Here is a 16,563-nt window from a genome sequence, read left to right on the forward strand (position 1 = left end):
ATCAAGCAATAGAAAATTCGAGAATGACCTTAATTGTTTAATGCTTAATTTCTATACATTATTGTTCGGAGAAGACCGAAGATTTTAACTTAGTGGTATCTCTTCTATCTCGCACAAAGTTAGAGACTATGTGAGGCAAAAATGGGTGTTTGACTTTCTTCCCAATGAAAAATAAATAAATATATATATATATATGGAGGAAAGCAGCAAAAAAAAATTTGTGCAAGTTTCTGTGTCATTTGTGCAAGTATGAACCTCAGAGCAGCCACTTTGTGAAATAAAAAAGGTTAAGTCTGTCTCAAGTCCTCCTCACTCCCCAAGACCATATGTTGTAGTGAGACCAGAATTGGGTAATTCTCTTTATTCTTGTTTTTAAAGATATACTACTGTCACTGCAGGGCTTTAGCATGAAAAAAGAAGAAAAAGAAAAATGAAAATAAATATTTAAAAAGCTGCATCAAATACTAACTACATATGGGAATCCTAGAGCCAAAGCAGCTCTGCACTGCAAATACTTGATCCATCAACTGACTGGAATAACAATTTAAGTTAAACAACCCCTCAATTTATGAAGATGGAACACTTTCACATATATGCCAAAGTTTTTCCTCCTAGAAAATTTGAAAAGAAATGAAAAAACGTGTGCAAAAAATAAGAATACCCCGTTAGAAAAACTTGAACAGGAATGCCAGTGACTGAACCGAACGACAGTTTAAGCTCATTCAGAATTTCAATTGTCCTGCAAATAACAAAGAAATAACGAAATCACAATTAGTACTTTATAAGATTAAGTTATGCAATGTGTGTGCCTGTGAGTGCTGTCATGAAAACATACTTATCACTGATCAAGAGTACAATAATTAGAGGAAGACAAGATGAAAAAAACTACTTGAAATATTGTAATGGAAGCACACTGCATAGCACCGGCACGCAGGCTATACACCAAAGTAGATGCACACAAAAATCAACATTCATGTTTCTTATTAGAATTTCAACCCAAGTCAATCACATCAAGAACATAAGGGTGAAATCGAACAAGAAATCACTAACTTAATCAGAGCTAAATGGACGTAAATAATGTTCTTTTTTACTGCAATGAAACAACACACCTAAATTAAACAAATGAGAACACTCATAATGTAGTTGCTAAACTGTCAAACTTAATCACACAGGATGTTGAGCAATCAGGAAACAAAAATGCCCACTCAATGAGCATGTCCAATGAAGATATTGGTATGTATAAGAGACAATTTTCTAAATTAGAAAAAAATAAAATAAAATAAAATAAATAAATAAATAAAATCTTGTTTGTGAAAAATGAGTAGCAGCATCAATAAGCCACCAACATTAAAAAAAAAAAAAAAAAAAAAAAAAAAAAAATGTTATCCCATACCCGATACAGGTCCGGACGAATCCAATGTGTCTAACACACCTTTTAGGTGTGTGTCTCCATGGAATGAAGGCACTCCCACTATATTTCCCATGATCTTATGTCCCCCGCCCCAAATTCTAATGAATAGGATTGATTGGGGAATGAAATAGATTTCTATAACAATATAACCAGAAATAGATGAAAAGGAAAAACCACGGCAAAAAAGATACAAGTTTGTCTGCCATAGTCATTGACAATACTTCTCCAACCTCACGTAGTTAATTTCATTTAGGAAATTTGTCGAAAATAAAGATATTGTGCAAAGTAACCACTGATTTGTAACACAAAGTAAAAAATATTCTGAAAAAGGAAAAAAGCAACTAAAGATTTGTGTGAACATGTTAAAAAACAAAACAAAAATAATGAGGAACAGGTTATACAGTGTGGAGAGAAAAATCTTCCCTCCAATAAGAGTCGGCCACGTCATGAAAGTAAGTCAGAATCCCAATTGATCTCCAAAAAAGCCCATTAAAGCCCGATCTTAGTAAAGCCCAAATAAAGTTGCCATCGACCCAAGGTTATTAAGATTAACCTCTTGGCCTGTAATAAATTCGTAGGCTGACCCATTCACATCCTAATCCAAGTCCAGTTTAAATTAATCAAAGTCTATTTACTTAAGGATTCTTCATATAAGGAAGTTCTGCATGGGAAAAGTCTTGCATGGAAGGAATTGCAAATGGAAAGAACTTTGTAGGTAAAGAATTGTATATGGAATGAATTAGAGGACAAGCAGGGCGAGTCCTTTCATAATTCCATCATCTTTTTGTATATATATAAATAGAGGCACAGACCTCCAATAAAGATCATCAAGCATTATAAATTTTTCTCTGAATTATTCTTGTTAATTGTTCTTTTATTTTGAGTGAGTTGTATTTATTCTTTTGGCTTTTTAGTTAAACGAATTATCTGCATCTACATTTTGGCGCCTTCTGTGGAAAACTTATAGAAATATATTCCCACGAGTGAATTGAAATCTTTTATGCTACTACGATCCGGGATGTCAATTGGAGGAGCCGCAGCCGTAGCTTATCAACAGATGGAACTAATGCAAAAGATGTGGGAAGAGTTTTTGTAGCAGTTCAAGACCCTCCGTCAAGTGAATGAGGCTAATACGGCTTAGATTGCATTGCTTCAGCAAAAAAAACGATGCTCTCTAGATAGCTATGGCACAGATAACATCACAACCACCACCATGCAATATAACGAGAGCTCCCCTAACCACAATATTCCTCCTGTTGACGAAGCTCAAGCCAACGAGAGTCGGCAGGAGCAGAGGACGAGAACTAAAGCTGCAACCGTAAACTCACAGTGTGGACAAATGGCGTTCAAGATGGTGTCCAGGAGGTCTTTGACGAGAAGAAGCTCCTGAGGATTCAAACGCCCGCTGAGATGGCCAGGGAGTATAAGGCCTCTCTGGTGAAAACTCAATTCACTGATCAGATATACTACGTCGACAGACCTAAAAAATTCACCATGCCGGCCTTCACTCAGTTCGATGGCATAGGAGATCCTTCCCGTCACCTCGATCACTATTCTCAGAAGATGACTCTGGATAACCAGAACAACGCGTTCATGTGCAAAGTTTTCAAAACTAGTCTAACAGGAGCTGCACTGGAATAGTTTAAGAATAGGCCACACAAGTCCATCCCGAACTATGAAACCCTGTGCGCCATATTCCTAGCATAATATTACGAAAATAAGAAGCAGAAAAAGACTATTGCTAATCTCTTCACTATAAGGCAGAAGAGAGGAGAAACGTTACAGGATTTCCTGTCCAGATACAATATGGAGGCTTCAGAGATAGCAGATTGTCACCTTGAGACTGTTGTAGAAGCATTTAAGATCGGCATGATCCAAAAGACTAAGTTCCATACCTCTCTAGTCAAATACTCCCTCCAGATATGCAGACTCTTAATGCCAGGGCACAAATTTACATTTGGCTTGAAGAGAATGTAGCTCACCGAGCACAACATGCCACCGTCGTTACGGTAAAAAATAAGCCTCGGGAAAAAGCTTCGAGTTTAAAAAGTCAAAGAAATCAGCATGCCTCAGCACCAATTGCTCAAATACCTAAGAAAAGACAGAAGCCGAGGAAAGACTAACACCTCTCCCAACCACATTGGCTCGATTATTCCAGGAAAACAAAATAAGATTCACGGTCTCTCAACCAATACGGCAACCCCTAGAGCAAAGGGACAAAAGCAAACACTACACATACCATAGGGATTATGGGCATACAACCAATGACTGCAGATCCCTTCGGCGACAGGTGAAAAACATGATAGGCAAAGGAGACCTAGTAGATTATCTCGGGCCGAAGGAGCATACAAGGCCGAGGGAAGTTAATCCTCAAAAGGTAGAAGGTAATCAAGTGAAGGTCATTCATACAATCAATGGAAAATCAGAGGAAGACCAAATGTCAAAAGCGGTGTACCGCTCCAGATTGAGGGTTATCCATAAGCTAAGGAAGTTATCCTCAGTAAATACCATCACTTCAGGCAGTATTAGTATCGGATTCGGAAATGGAGATTTATCCAGAGTGCAGCTTCCCCACGTAGATCCACCCGTTATTAGTCTTCTAGTAGCAAACTGCATAATTAAAAGAGTCTTGGTAGACCCTAGCAGCAGTGCCAATATTATAACTAAGGCAGCCTTTGAGCAGTTAGAGGTCCCATCGTCATCAATTCGAGCTACATCTAGTCCCTTGATGGAGTTCGATGGAACGAAAGTGGACCCTATTGGGGTAATCAATTTGACAGTCACTACTACAAAAAGGACATTAAAAGAAAAATTCGTTTTGACAGAAATTCATCCTTCCTACAATCTCATCATGGGAAGAGGTTGGATTCACCGAATGAAAAGAGTGCCGTCTACTCTATATCAGGTAATGCGATGTTTATCTCCAGATGGAAAAGAAGTCATTAACCTTTGGGGAGATTAAGTTGCTGCAAAAGAGTGTTACATGTTGACACTGAAGGAATCAAAGAAAGGAGTTAAGATATCCAAATCAGATGCAGCCCCTGAAAGTGTTGTTAAATAGCAATTACAGAGCCCTCTGCCCAAGTATTCAGAGGCAAAAGCAGAGGCAGAAATAGCAAAGCCCACCGAGGAGTCTCTTGAAGCTGTAGAAGTTATCCTCGGTAACTCACAGAAAGTCACTTATATGGGTTTTTCCCCCTCAGCAGAAGAGAGAGAGGTGTTAATTGATGTCATTTGAAGAAATGCAGATACGTTTGCCTGGATCCATTCGGATATGCCAGGGATCAACCCTTCGGTGTCATGCCATAACTTAAAAGTGGATCCTTCATACAGACCAGTCAAACAAAAACATAGGAGGTTTGCTCCAAAGATAAACTGAATCATTACTGAAGAAATAGACAAGTTGCTTCAAGCGGGCTTTATGATACCCCTCGATTCTAGAGCCACAGGTGATCAAGTCCAGGTACAGATCTGAGGGATATCAGACAATCAATATATAAATAAGCAGGAATACAAATTGAAATAAGAATAAATCAAAAATACGCTGAAAGAATTCTAAAATAAAAATCCTCAAACTTTAACTAATAAATTAATATCATTTAAATCCTTCAAATCCGTACAACTCGGGAATCCATCTAGTGGACCCTTAATGAACAATAAATACAAAACCAAAATAAGAAAGAAAATCCTATATAGTCGAAAGAGTGAAAGTCTGTATCTGCATCAACACGATCAAGCTCTAAGCCTGGTACTGACGAACACCTAGAAAGAAAAAAAAGTGGGTCAGGCCCACATGCAAGTTCCATCCTACTACAATCCATATATAAACTCGATACGCAGATATATCCTAGATAGCTCGGTAATATCTAAAATAGTCCATGTAGATATAGATACACACTATAGGATATTTACTAACCTATAGTCATCACACTTGAGTAGAAGGTAACACGCAAAACGCCATAGCGTAGTCATGCACACCTAAACCTACCAGGGAACGTCATTAGGTCCAGTTATCCATCCAAGCGATATACGCACCCTAACCGTGATCAGGAGATTCAAGCTCATATCACGATACCATAGGTATATATATAAATTTCTTCCTAATGCAGAAAGATAAAACTAACATCCGTTATGTCGTTCAACTGTTTTAGTTGACAGGACATGCAATCATGTAGGATTTAATTGTTTTAGTTAATCCGTTCCGTATGTATGAATGGGTATGAATTGATCTAATTCATCCCTCCATATGCCACTGTCCTATACCGGTGCATACCATGCAAATGATCCTTAAATGATGCAACATTTTAAGCAGTACATCAAATTAAGTCCACCTAATCCATATAGTTGATAAATACAGAATTTAAACAATTCATCAACTAACAATCCACAATAAAATCCATGGAATTGACGAAACAATCCTTGATCGTTCGTCAATTTAAAATCCAGACCAACCTCCATGTAATTACTAGAAAATATATAATTAATTCTTCAATTAAATCCAGGCCAACATCCATATGGTTGAAAGAACCGAAGTGTTAGTTCAGCAATTTAAGTCCAAACCATAATTCGAATAATTGCATAATAGTGCTTAATATTACAGTAATTAAAATCCAAGCTTAAATCCATGTATTGCGGAAAAATATTAAGATTTCAACAATTAGCCTCCAAAGCATACATAGATCAAATTCAATACATCAATGACCCTATAATGCATTTAGAACAAGTTTTATAATCATGTTGTTTCCCATTAAATTGCTAAAATTTAGTTTAAGCAATTAATCTCTTCCATCCGGTAACAGTCTAACACAATTACGCTAATTTGATACTGTTTGTTCCAAGTACTTAGAGCCTAAATTTTAATTAATTTAAGGTCTTAATGATACCCAAAACCATCTTCCTAATCACTTTGTAAAGTCCCAGAATAATCAGAATAGTTTCCATGCTCCAACAGTAACAACAGCTCGTATTAAAAAACATCAGAATACTAAAATTGAAGAGAGATCCTGCTCTAATTCTTGGGAGCAGGCTCTTTTAGCCTAGAGCCTTCTCTTTTAAAACAAAGAGCCCTCTCTTTTGGCTTGGATCCTTCTCCTTCTAAATCCAGAGCCTTCTCCTTTCCAAAGAGCCTTCTCTTTCTAAATCCAGAGCCTTCTCTTTTCTCTACTACACGTCTTCTTCTTCATCTCCAGCACATCCGACCTTACTGTTCTTCCTCTAAATTGAACTTGCAGGACTTCAATTACATCTAGGATTAATCCAGACTTCGATTTATTGCAGTAAGATTCAATACCAAAAAATAAAACAGTGGTGACTTCTATACTAAAACAGAGACGATAAAAGCCATACATGACAGAACTATTGCAGACAAGTTTTCACAAATAACAGATGATCAAAGTAAACGTATAACATCATGCATGGTTCAATTAAAGGCCAATTAATCTCCTAGAAACTATCTAGGTGCACAGAACACAAGTCAACGGGAAGGAGGAAGAAAAGAATTTGCAGACACCATCACAGAACTAATTCAAAACATACATGTGATTAATTCTGTTTTAAATTTAATTAACTTCTTGGAGACTATAAAGAATGCACAGAACACAAGTTTATAGGAAATAGATATAATGAAACTTGCTTTTAGGCTTCGGTTTGAAACCTTACAGTGTCGTCTCTAAATTCCGGCAACTGCCGACTGTCGGCCAACCTCCTACCGCTCTATTTCAACCCCACAAGCCATCCTTTCATTCCTCCTTGGTCCGACCTTCAGTCCATAACTGAAAGCCTAGTTGATTCTCCCAGTTTTCCCTCTGTGTTTTCCCTTCCAACCCTCTCTATTTTTGCCTCTCAATACACTATTACGTGAATAGGGTTTTTCCCAACCCTAGCAGACTTATAAGAATATATATATATAGCCGTCTCAATCTTAAGTCTACTTGTAACCTTATATCTACCAGTTTTAATTAAACCTAATATAAGTCGGCGACCTAATTATACAAAACAATAAAACCCTACGACAAAAAATAAATTCTGTAAGCTACCAAATATAATCTACCAAATACACGTCACTTAAAATATCAATAATCAAATATTTAAACTAACAATATATTAAATTAAAAAAAATTTAATTAAATAATTAAATTAAAATAAATTCACCATTAATCAATAAAGAAATCAAAATACATAAGTCACATAATTAACTAATCAAAACAACTAAGTCACATAATTAAATCAATTAATCAATAAAAACAAAATTAAATTCCCAATTTTATCCTTTTGAAAACTAGGGGTATTACAGGCTTCATCAGGGAAGTGCATTATCCACAGTGGCTTTCGACCATAGTTGTGGTTCAGAAGAAGAATGGAAAGTGGAGGGTATGTATAGATTTCACCAATCTAAACAAGGCTTGTCCCAAAGATAGTTTTCCACTACCAAAGATAGATCAAATGGTGGACGCTACTACAGGCTATGAGAGATTAACATTCCTTGATGCGTACTCCGGATACAATCAGATTCCCATGAATCCAGAGGATGAAGAAAAAACATCATTCATCACAGAGAAGGGAACTTATTGTTACAAAGTTATGCCCTTCGGACTTAAAAACGTCGGGGCAACTTACCAGCGCCTCGTTAACAAGATCTTCAGTAAGATGCTAGGAAAGACAGTCGAGGCTTATATCGATGACATGGTGGTCAAAAGTGAGAAGAAGGAAGATCACCCCAAGCACCTCCAAGAAGTCTTCGACACTCTGAGAAAATATAATATGAGGTTAAATCCCTCCAAATGCTCCTTTGCAATTTCCTCAGGATAATTCCTCGGCCACATTGTCAATAAAAGAGGGATAGAGGTAAACCCGACTCAGGCCTAAGCCCTAGTACAGAATCAGGAGCAGAAAACACGCAGAGAAGTGCAAATCATAACCGGCAAAACAGCAGCTCTCAGCCGCTTCATATCCCGTCTGATAAGTGCAAACCTTTCTTTAATGTTATACGCTCGAAGAATAGAGACATATGGGGACCTCAACAGCAAGAAGCTCTTGCTAGACTAAAGGGGTACATAACTAAACCCCCTATTTTGTGTGCCCCGAAGCTTGAAGAAGTTCTCACCATCTATTTAGTAATTTCCGATACAGCCACAAGTGCAGTTCTGATCCGAGAGGAAAGAGGGAACAAGCATCCAGTCTTCTACACAAGCAAGACAATTACTGATATCGAAACAAGATACAGCAAGGCAAAGAAGATCATAATAGCCTTAGTATATGCAAATAGAAAGCTTCGGCACTACTTCAAGTCTCATCGCATTGTGGTCCTCACAAATTATCCTATGTGAGCTATCCTTTCTAAGCCAGATTTGTCAGGAAGAATTACAAAATGGGCAATCGAGCTTAGTTCTTTTAACATAACCTACGAGCCAAAGTGTCACACAAAAGACAAGCCATAGCCAACTTCTTCTTAGAATATGAAGACAAGCCTAAAGAGCTAAAACTCCTAGAACCACAGTGAGAACTCTATGTTTATAGTTCCTCAAACTTAGCTAGTGCAGGGGTAGTAATCATCATCACAACTCCAGAAGGAACGAAGTTGCAGCAGTCAATCCGTTTGGATTTTCCTGCCACTAACAATGAATCCGAGTATAAAGCCTTGTTAGTTGGGCTTCGGCTGGCAAGCCAACTCCAGGTAAAGTGTCTAAAAGTTTTTAGTGACTCACAACTCATTGTGAATCAAGTAATAGGAAAGTATCAACTAAAGGAAAAAGGAATGAAGGCGTACAAGGAGGCTGTCGAAAGTGCTACACGTGGATTCGATCAAATTGAATTTCGCCAAATACCAAGAGAAAAGAATTCTGAAGCAGACAGACTAACTGCAATGGCTTCCTCCTCGGATGAAGATTTTATCTGAGTCGTGCCTATTGACACCCTTGGAAGAACCTAGCTTAGGTCCTCAGCTGTTGGTAATGGTAATCCCAGAGATTCCAAGAGAGCCGAACTAGATGGATCCACTGGAAAGCTATCTCAAAAACAAAATCCTTCCGGATCAAAAGGATGAGGCCAGAAAAGTAAGGTTTGCAGCAACCAAATACTCCATCATTAATAACCTATTATACCGAAAGTCATTCTCAGGCCTGTATTTGAAGTGTTTAACTCCCATGGAGTCCCTCAAGGTATTAAAGTAGGTACATGATGGGGATTGCGGCAACCACTCCAGCGGAAGAGCTCTCGCCCATAAAATTTTAACTCAATGATATTTCTGGCCATACTTGGATAGAAATGCCGCGGAATATGCCCGGATGTGTGACAAATGTCAACATTATGGCCCAATGAAACATCAACCGGCTGAGGATCTGCATACAATGGCAAATCTATGGCCATTCGCTCAGTGGGGAATAAATATGGTAGGTCCTCTACCCAAAACTCTGGAGCAAAAGGAATACGTGTTATTGGCTACGGATTATTTCACAAAATGGGTAGAAGCAGAGGCCTATTTAAGTGTGACTCACGAGCAAGTGAAAAGCTTTCTGTGGAACAATATAATCTACTAATTTGGAGTACCAAAGATCATCATGATGGACAACAGAAAGAATCTGGACAACAGGAGCACAAGGAAATTCTTTGCCGAGCATGGAATCAAACAGAAGTTAGCTACAGTTAGCCATCCACAAGGGAATGGACAGGCTAAGATAACTAATTGGACCATTTTCGACTGTCTGAAGAAGAAACTGGAAAAGCTCAAGTCTAAATAGTACGAGAATCTTCCCAACGTGCTCTGGGCTTATCGAACCACTCCACGAAGGCCAACAGGGGAGAGTCCATTTGCAATGGCTTATGAATCTGAAGCTGTCATCCCAACAGAATCAATAATCCCAACTCTTTGGACACATCTGTTACTCGAAGGGAATAATGATGAGCAACTCAAACACAGCCTTGACCTCTTAGAAGAAAAGAAGGATGTTACAACAATTCGACTCGCTTCATATCAACAGCAGTTGCGACACATTACAACAAGCGAGTTAGGTTCAAAAGCTTTGTAGTAGGAGATTGGGCACTGAAGCAGGAGACAGAACACGTAAACAAATTGTAACCTAATTGGACTGGGCCTTACCGAGTTACAGAAGTAGTAAGGAAAGGTGCTTACAGGCTAGCTGAAGCTGATGGGCGAGTGATTACACGCACGTGGAATGCAATACACCTCAAAAAGTACTACCATTAGACAATTTCGTCAATTTTTCTATATTTCTTTATACAAATAAGGCTATTTATAGCCCACATAATAAAGTTTCTTATTTACTACGTCTTTTTACATCCTCTATTGTAAATTTGTGATGTAGTGACATTCTAAAAGATGAAGAGTGGTGGATACACGATAGATAAATAGTACCGTGTATCCAACGATCTTCATTGCGATGTATGGAAATTCAATACCCACAAATATGTTGATATTTGTTGCTTCTTTTTATTCGATGTGGGATGCTATTCATTACTATGTTCTTTTTCGTCATAGGGGGCAAAACATATACCCTACTATTGACATTACGAAAAAGAACTTACTATTGATATTACAAAAAAGAAAATATTTTAAATCTTTTCTTAAAGAACAAGATCTCTATTTTTGTCCCACATCAGTAAAAAGTAATTCTACAGATCCTTTTAAATAAGGGCATGTGTTAGCGTATAAACATATTGCAAAGAGGACCCATTGGAAAACAGGTCGGCCCACAAATTATTCTCAGGCCCTATATCCAAAGGATACTCTTTGCAATAATTTCCCTATTTTTTACACAAAGCAAAAAAAGTAGTTAGCCCAAAACATTAATTCTATTTTTGTCCCACATCAATAAAAAAAATAACTTTAAACATTCTTTTATATAAGGAAGAGTTAAAGTATTCAAGCATATTGCAAAGTGGGTCTATTGGTAACAAAATTAGCCTAACACGAGTTGTGTTTAAAGCCCTAGTACCAACGAGCACTCTTTACAATAATTCTCTCTTTTTACGCCCAGAATTCCTGGCCCAAAGTTTAATTTTATTTTTGTTCCACATTGACTAAAAATAAAAAGCGTGCATAGTTAATATAACATATCATATTGTAAATAAATGCCATAAAATGAGTCTCCGAGACAAATAGACTCCCAATCATAAGTATTGAAAGTTACATAGTCTCGGTGACTCTTTTTCATGGCCTCTTCCTCTTTTAAAGGCTTCGGACCCCAGGAGTTCGAAGATATCAAATAAATTCCTCTGAGGCATATATCATTGCCAAGGAAATCTACACTTTGGGCCACAAGAGTCCAAAAATGTCAATATCATACATACTTCAGACCCCATGAGTCCAAAGGTATCAATAAATTCCTCTAAGGTACATAGCCGAGGAACTACATGCTTCAGGCCCCAATAATCCGAAGGTATCAATAAATTTCTCTAAGGCACATAGTCGAGGAACTACATGCTTCGGACCTCAAGTGTATAAAGGTATTAAGGCACATAGCTGAGGAGTTACACACTCCAGATTCCAAAAGTTCAAAAGAATCAGTAAGTTCCTCTAAGGCATATGTTGTTGCTTCGAATCTCAAGAGTCTGAAGACATCAAAATTTTCCTCTAAGACATATACAGCTACCGAGGAACTTAACACCTCGGATCTTAAGAGTCTGAAGATAGACCAATGGGTCTAAGCCCAAATGGGGGCAAACACTCTTTATAGATGTCTTACTCTCAGGCCCCAATACTTGGCCCAACAGTGCTAAGCACATTAAAAGTTTGTCCCACATCGAAAACAAACAAGAAAAGGGGGTGTTACATATGGTTGCATCCCATAACTGTTGATCCCCAAGGAAGGTTCCCCTTGATAAATAGAGTTTCAAGCGAAATCGCTCAATCAGAGACTTACATATCAGGGGAACCTCTTTCTTGAGCCTATCTTTTAATAAATCTTCGGATCACAAAAATATCAACCATGAAGTTAGTCCAACTTGGCTAAATTTCTTAGACAAGTTGTCCCTGATAAACGCCGAATATTGCATATTCAAGTACCCTTAATTGCATTAGTTAAGTCCATTGTTCATTTAATTATGTAGATTACTTTCATTTGTATGTTTTTGTGCATTTTCAGGTTCAATTGCAATAAAGGAGCAAGAATGGTGTTTTGTAGAGTTTTTGAATATCAAGGTGCCAATTCTGAAATTCTAGCAGCAGTGAAGCTCGATTTTGATTGCCACTTTTGACCCAGAAAGCTCGAGATCTGGACTTCCATTATAAAATGGCATATTTAGAGCTCTGAGTTAGCTTTCTAAATCTTCAAACGGTTTGTCATTCGGAGCTCGTAGCAGAGAGTTATGGCCTTGTTACCAGAGGTGCATAGAACTGCCTGGCAGCAATGAAATTCTGCCTTGATCTTCATTTTCGACCAACCATCCTTGAGAATTGGATCTCCACCAAAACATGAAATATTTAAATCTCTAAATTATCTCTCCAAATCTTCAAACGGTTCATCATTCGGAGTTCGGAGCAGAAAGTTATGGCCATTTCATCAAAGTAGGTCTGGGCGGAGCAAGTGAAGCATGGAGCTTTTTACACTAAATTCGAGTGCTCGAGGCCCTATTTCGAGCACTCGAAATTTGGGCAGAATGCCCTTCAGAAATGGCTCATTTCAGCCCACTTGCACCTTGGTTTCTTCATTTTGTTTTCCTCTTTAATGAAGTGGTTGGAGTTGTTGGTTGGTGGCCTCTTGGAGTGGATAAGATATCTAATAAAGGGAAGGAGGCCACACATTGACATTAAGCTTCATTTTTACAAGATAGAGGAGAGAGAAGAGAGCAAGAAAGAGGGGTTCTTCAAGCTCCAAAGAGGGTGCACGAAAATGAAGATGAGGATGATGCTTCTTCCTTCTTCTAGCTCACCAATGGGCAACTAAACCTCATCTAGGGAGGTGATGAAACCCCTCCCTTGTAAGCATGTGTTAGTATAGTTTATTTTTGGGGATTACAATGTATTTTTGATAGTCTTTCCATGATCAAGAGCCTCATTTTTGTTGTAATGAATGTTGAATGTTTATAAATGATTATTATGAGTTATTCATCTTGTCTTGGATGGTTACTTTTCTTAATCATATTGCTTGCACTTCCATGGTGACAATGGAAGTTAGATCATGGAATGGTTTTAATGGCATGGAGTTGGAGAACCTAGATAGTTCATGGCTTAGGGTTTCCCTTTGATGCTCTATACTTGATTCTTTGCTTTATGTGCATTCAACATTTAAATTAGGGCTTGATAATCCTTGACTTAGTAAGCATGTTCTAAGCTACATTTTAGTTTAGGTAGTTGATCATGTGAACCTTTGATGGTTTATTCTTACCTTCCTATTTAAATGAACTTCTTGAGGATATTATAGCAACCTAGTATTGTTATGTATCATGAATATCATATATGTTATTTTTCCCTTAAATTAATCTTAACCTAGCATGTGTATAGGGATGGAGGTGGATTCATTTCCCTAGCCTTCTTTACTTGTACTTCACTCCCTTGAATTCTTGCAATTTATTATTTTATGCACTTTTAATTTCCTAGCTTAAGTGACATCCAACAAAACCTCTATAAACCCCTTATCATTCTAAGAACAATTCTAGACACTTAGGTTGCCATAGACTAGCGCAGTCCCAGTGGTTCGACTTACCCGACCAATAGCCCTATTTTACAATGATTCGTGCTATTGCGAAGGTTGATGTTTAATTGACCAACCGATCAATTTTTGGCGCCGTTGCCGGGGACTTGCATACGGTTTAGCAACCAAAGTTTTAGGGTTAAACTTAGTGTGATTGTTAATATTGTGTTTTGTGCATATTTCTCGTGTGGTTTAACCATTTTTATGTTGTAAGATTCTAGGGACTCGACTCTCGCCGTGGGAAAGCTAGCAAAGTGTAAGTCTAGAGGACCCTAGGTAAGCTTCTTGACCTTTTAGTTTCGCATTGTTATATTTTGTGCATGTGTTAAGCTTAGAAGTTGTTAATTTATTTGCAAGCCCTTGTTGAGGCTATATTATTGTTTTAATTTTGTGTTCAAGCATCGGTCCTTGTCGTGGCCATTTATTTTCTATCTTGATAATTGAGGAGAAAGGGAACATCGTATGTGGAGTTGTGGTTGATGAATTGCTTTGTTGAGTATATGTTTTGTTGTTGATGTTCGGTCGTAGGTCACTTTCCTTACCCACAATCGATTCTCCCATTGATATTAACTCTCTTGAAAGAACTCTTAGACGGAACCCTAGGGAACCTACTCTTATACGGGATCTTGAAACTGAATTTAATACAATGGGGGATAATATAGGAAATTCGGGGAATGAAAGGGCTGAAATTCCTAGTATCGAGCCAATGACTCTTAGAGATCATTTCATCCCTACCACCTATGCTTCTCCATCTTGCATAGTGATGCCAAACATCGATGCAGCTCAATGTGAGATCAAATCTAGTACCATCCAAATGCTTCCATCTTTTCATGGTTTTGATAATGAAGATCCATATAAGCATCTCGATGAGTTCCTTGAAATCTGTTTGACCATTCGGTTGAGAGGATTTCCTGAAAATGCACTCCACTTACATCTTTTCCCATTCTCCCTAAAGGATAGGGCAAAATATTGGTTGAACTCTCTCGCTCCCAACTCTATTACTTCTTGGGCTCAATTGCAATAAGAATTTCTTAAGAAGTATTATCCGGTGAGTAAAACCAACCAAATGAGGCGTTCCATTCTACGCTTTTCTCAAGTTGATGGAGAACAACTCCACGAGACTTGGGAAAGGTTACAAGATCTTCTTCGGAAGTGTCCTCATCATTTGATCCCAAAATGGCAATTAGTGCAAGCTTTCTATGCCGGCTTGACCGACACCCATAGATTCATGGTTGACTCTTCTTGTGGTGGGATGTTCATGTCCAAGAATGCGGATGAGGCTTGGACCTTACTTGAGAATTTGAGTGAAAATTCACTTCAACACAATTCTCGTAGGGCTCCGACCTCAACCACTCCAAAGAACACCAATCCTTGTCAACAAAAATCAATAAGGGAGGAATCATCTCAAGTGGATGCCATTGCTCATAAATTCTACCAATTGATGGCACCACATCTTCCCCCTTCATTGTCTCAAAATTCGGCAAGTTCGGTTTGTGCTTCATGTACTAGTCCATTCCATCTCTCGAAAATTGCCCCACACCGGAGCAATTTCCCAATCCCAACCAAGAGCAAGCTAATGCCATGTTCTCAAGGCCCGGGCATAACCCGTATTCCAATACATATAATCCAGGTTGGAGGGACCATCCGAATTTTTCGTGGAGGCAACAAGCCCCACAAAATTCCCAACTTCAAAATCAAGGGCCTCAAAATCAGCCCTCTTCTCAATATCAAGGTAGGCCTTTCCAAGCCTCTTCAAGCTACCAACCTCCATACAACCCAAATGTCTCCACTCAACCTCCTGTGAATCCAATTGATGAGATAGTGGCTGCAAACAAGCAAATGATGGAATCATTAAATGTGCAAATGATGGAATCATTAAACAAGCAAATCATGGATTCCAACAAGCATCTCTTGACATCCTTGCAACCTACTCTCCAAATGGTTCATTCTCATACTCAATCCATAACTAGGCTCGAAAATCAAATGGGACAAATAGCTAACCAAGTGAGCCAACTTCTTCAAAAAGACAAGGGTAAGCTTCCCGCTCAACCATTTGAAAATCCTAGAGGAATGCATGTGATTGATGAAACCCCTCCTCCGAGTGGGCCGACTCATGAACAAGTTCAAGCTATCATCACCCTTCGGAGTGGTAGAGTGGTTGACAACAAGGTTGATGGAGACACAAGTGAGAAAAACCCTCCTTTGAAAAATCCGAATTCAAGCTCTTTAAGTCCAAATTCAAGCTCTTCTTGTTCAAATACCATTCACGGAAAGCCCACTCATGTCACCCCAAATGTGGAAACTTCTTATGAGCCAAAAGCTCCGTTTCCTCAACGTCTCCAAGAGTCGACACATTTTGGGAATAAGAATTGCAAAATTCAAGACATGTGGGAAGTTTTCAGGCAAGTAAAGATCAATCTTCCTCTCTTGGATGCTATCAAGCAAATTCCTCCCTATGCAAAATTCCTTAAGGATTTGTGCACTCAAAAGCGCACTTCCAGAAGT

This window comes from Cornus florida, unplaced genomic scaffold (genome assembly GCF_030987335.1).
Source record: "Cornus florida cultivar Cherokee Brave unplaced genomic scaffold, ASM3098733v1 CherokeeBrave_3.0.0_Hap2_Chr10, whole genome shotgun sequence".
NCBI lineage: Eukaryota > Viridiplantae > Streptophyta > Magnoliopsida > Cornales > Cornaceae > Cornus > Cornus florida.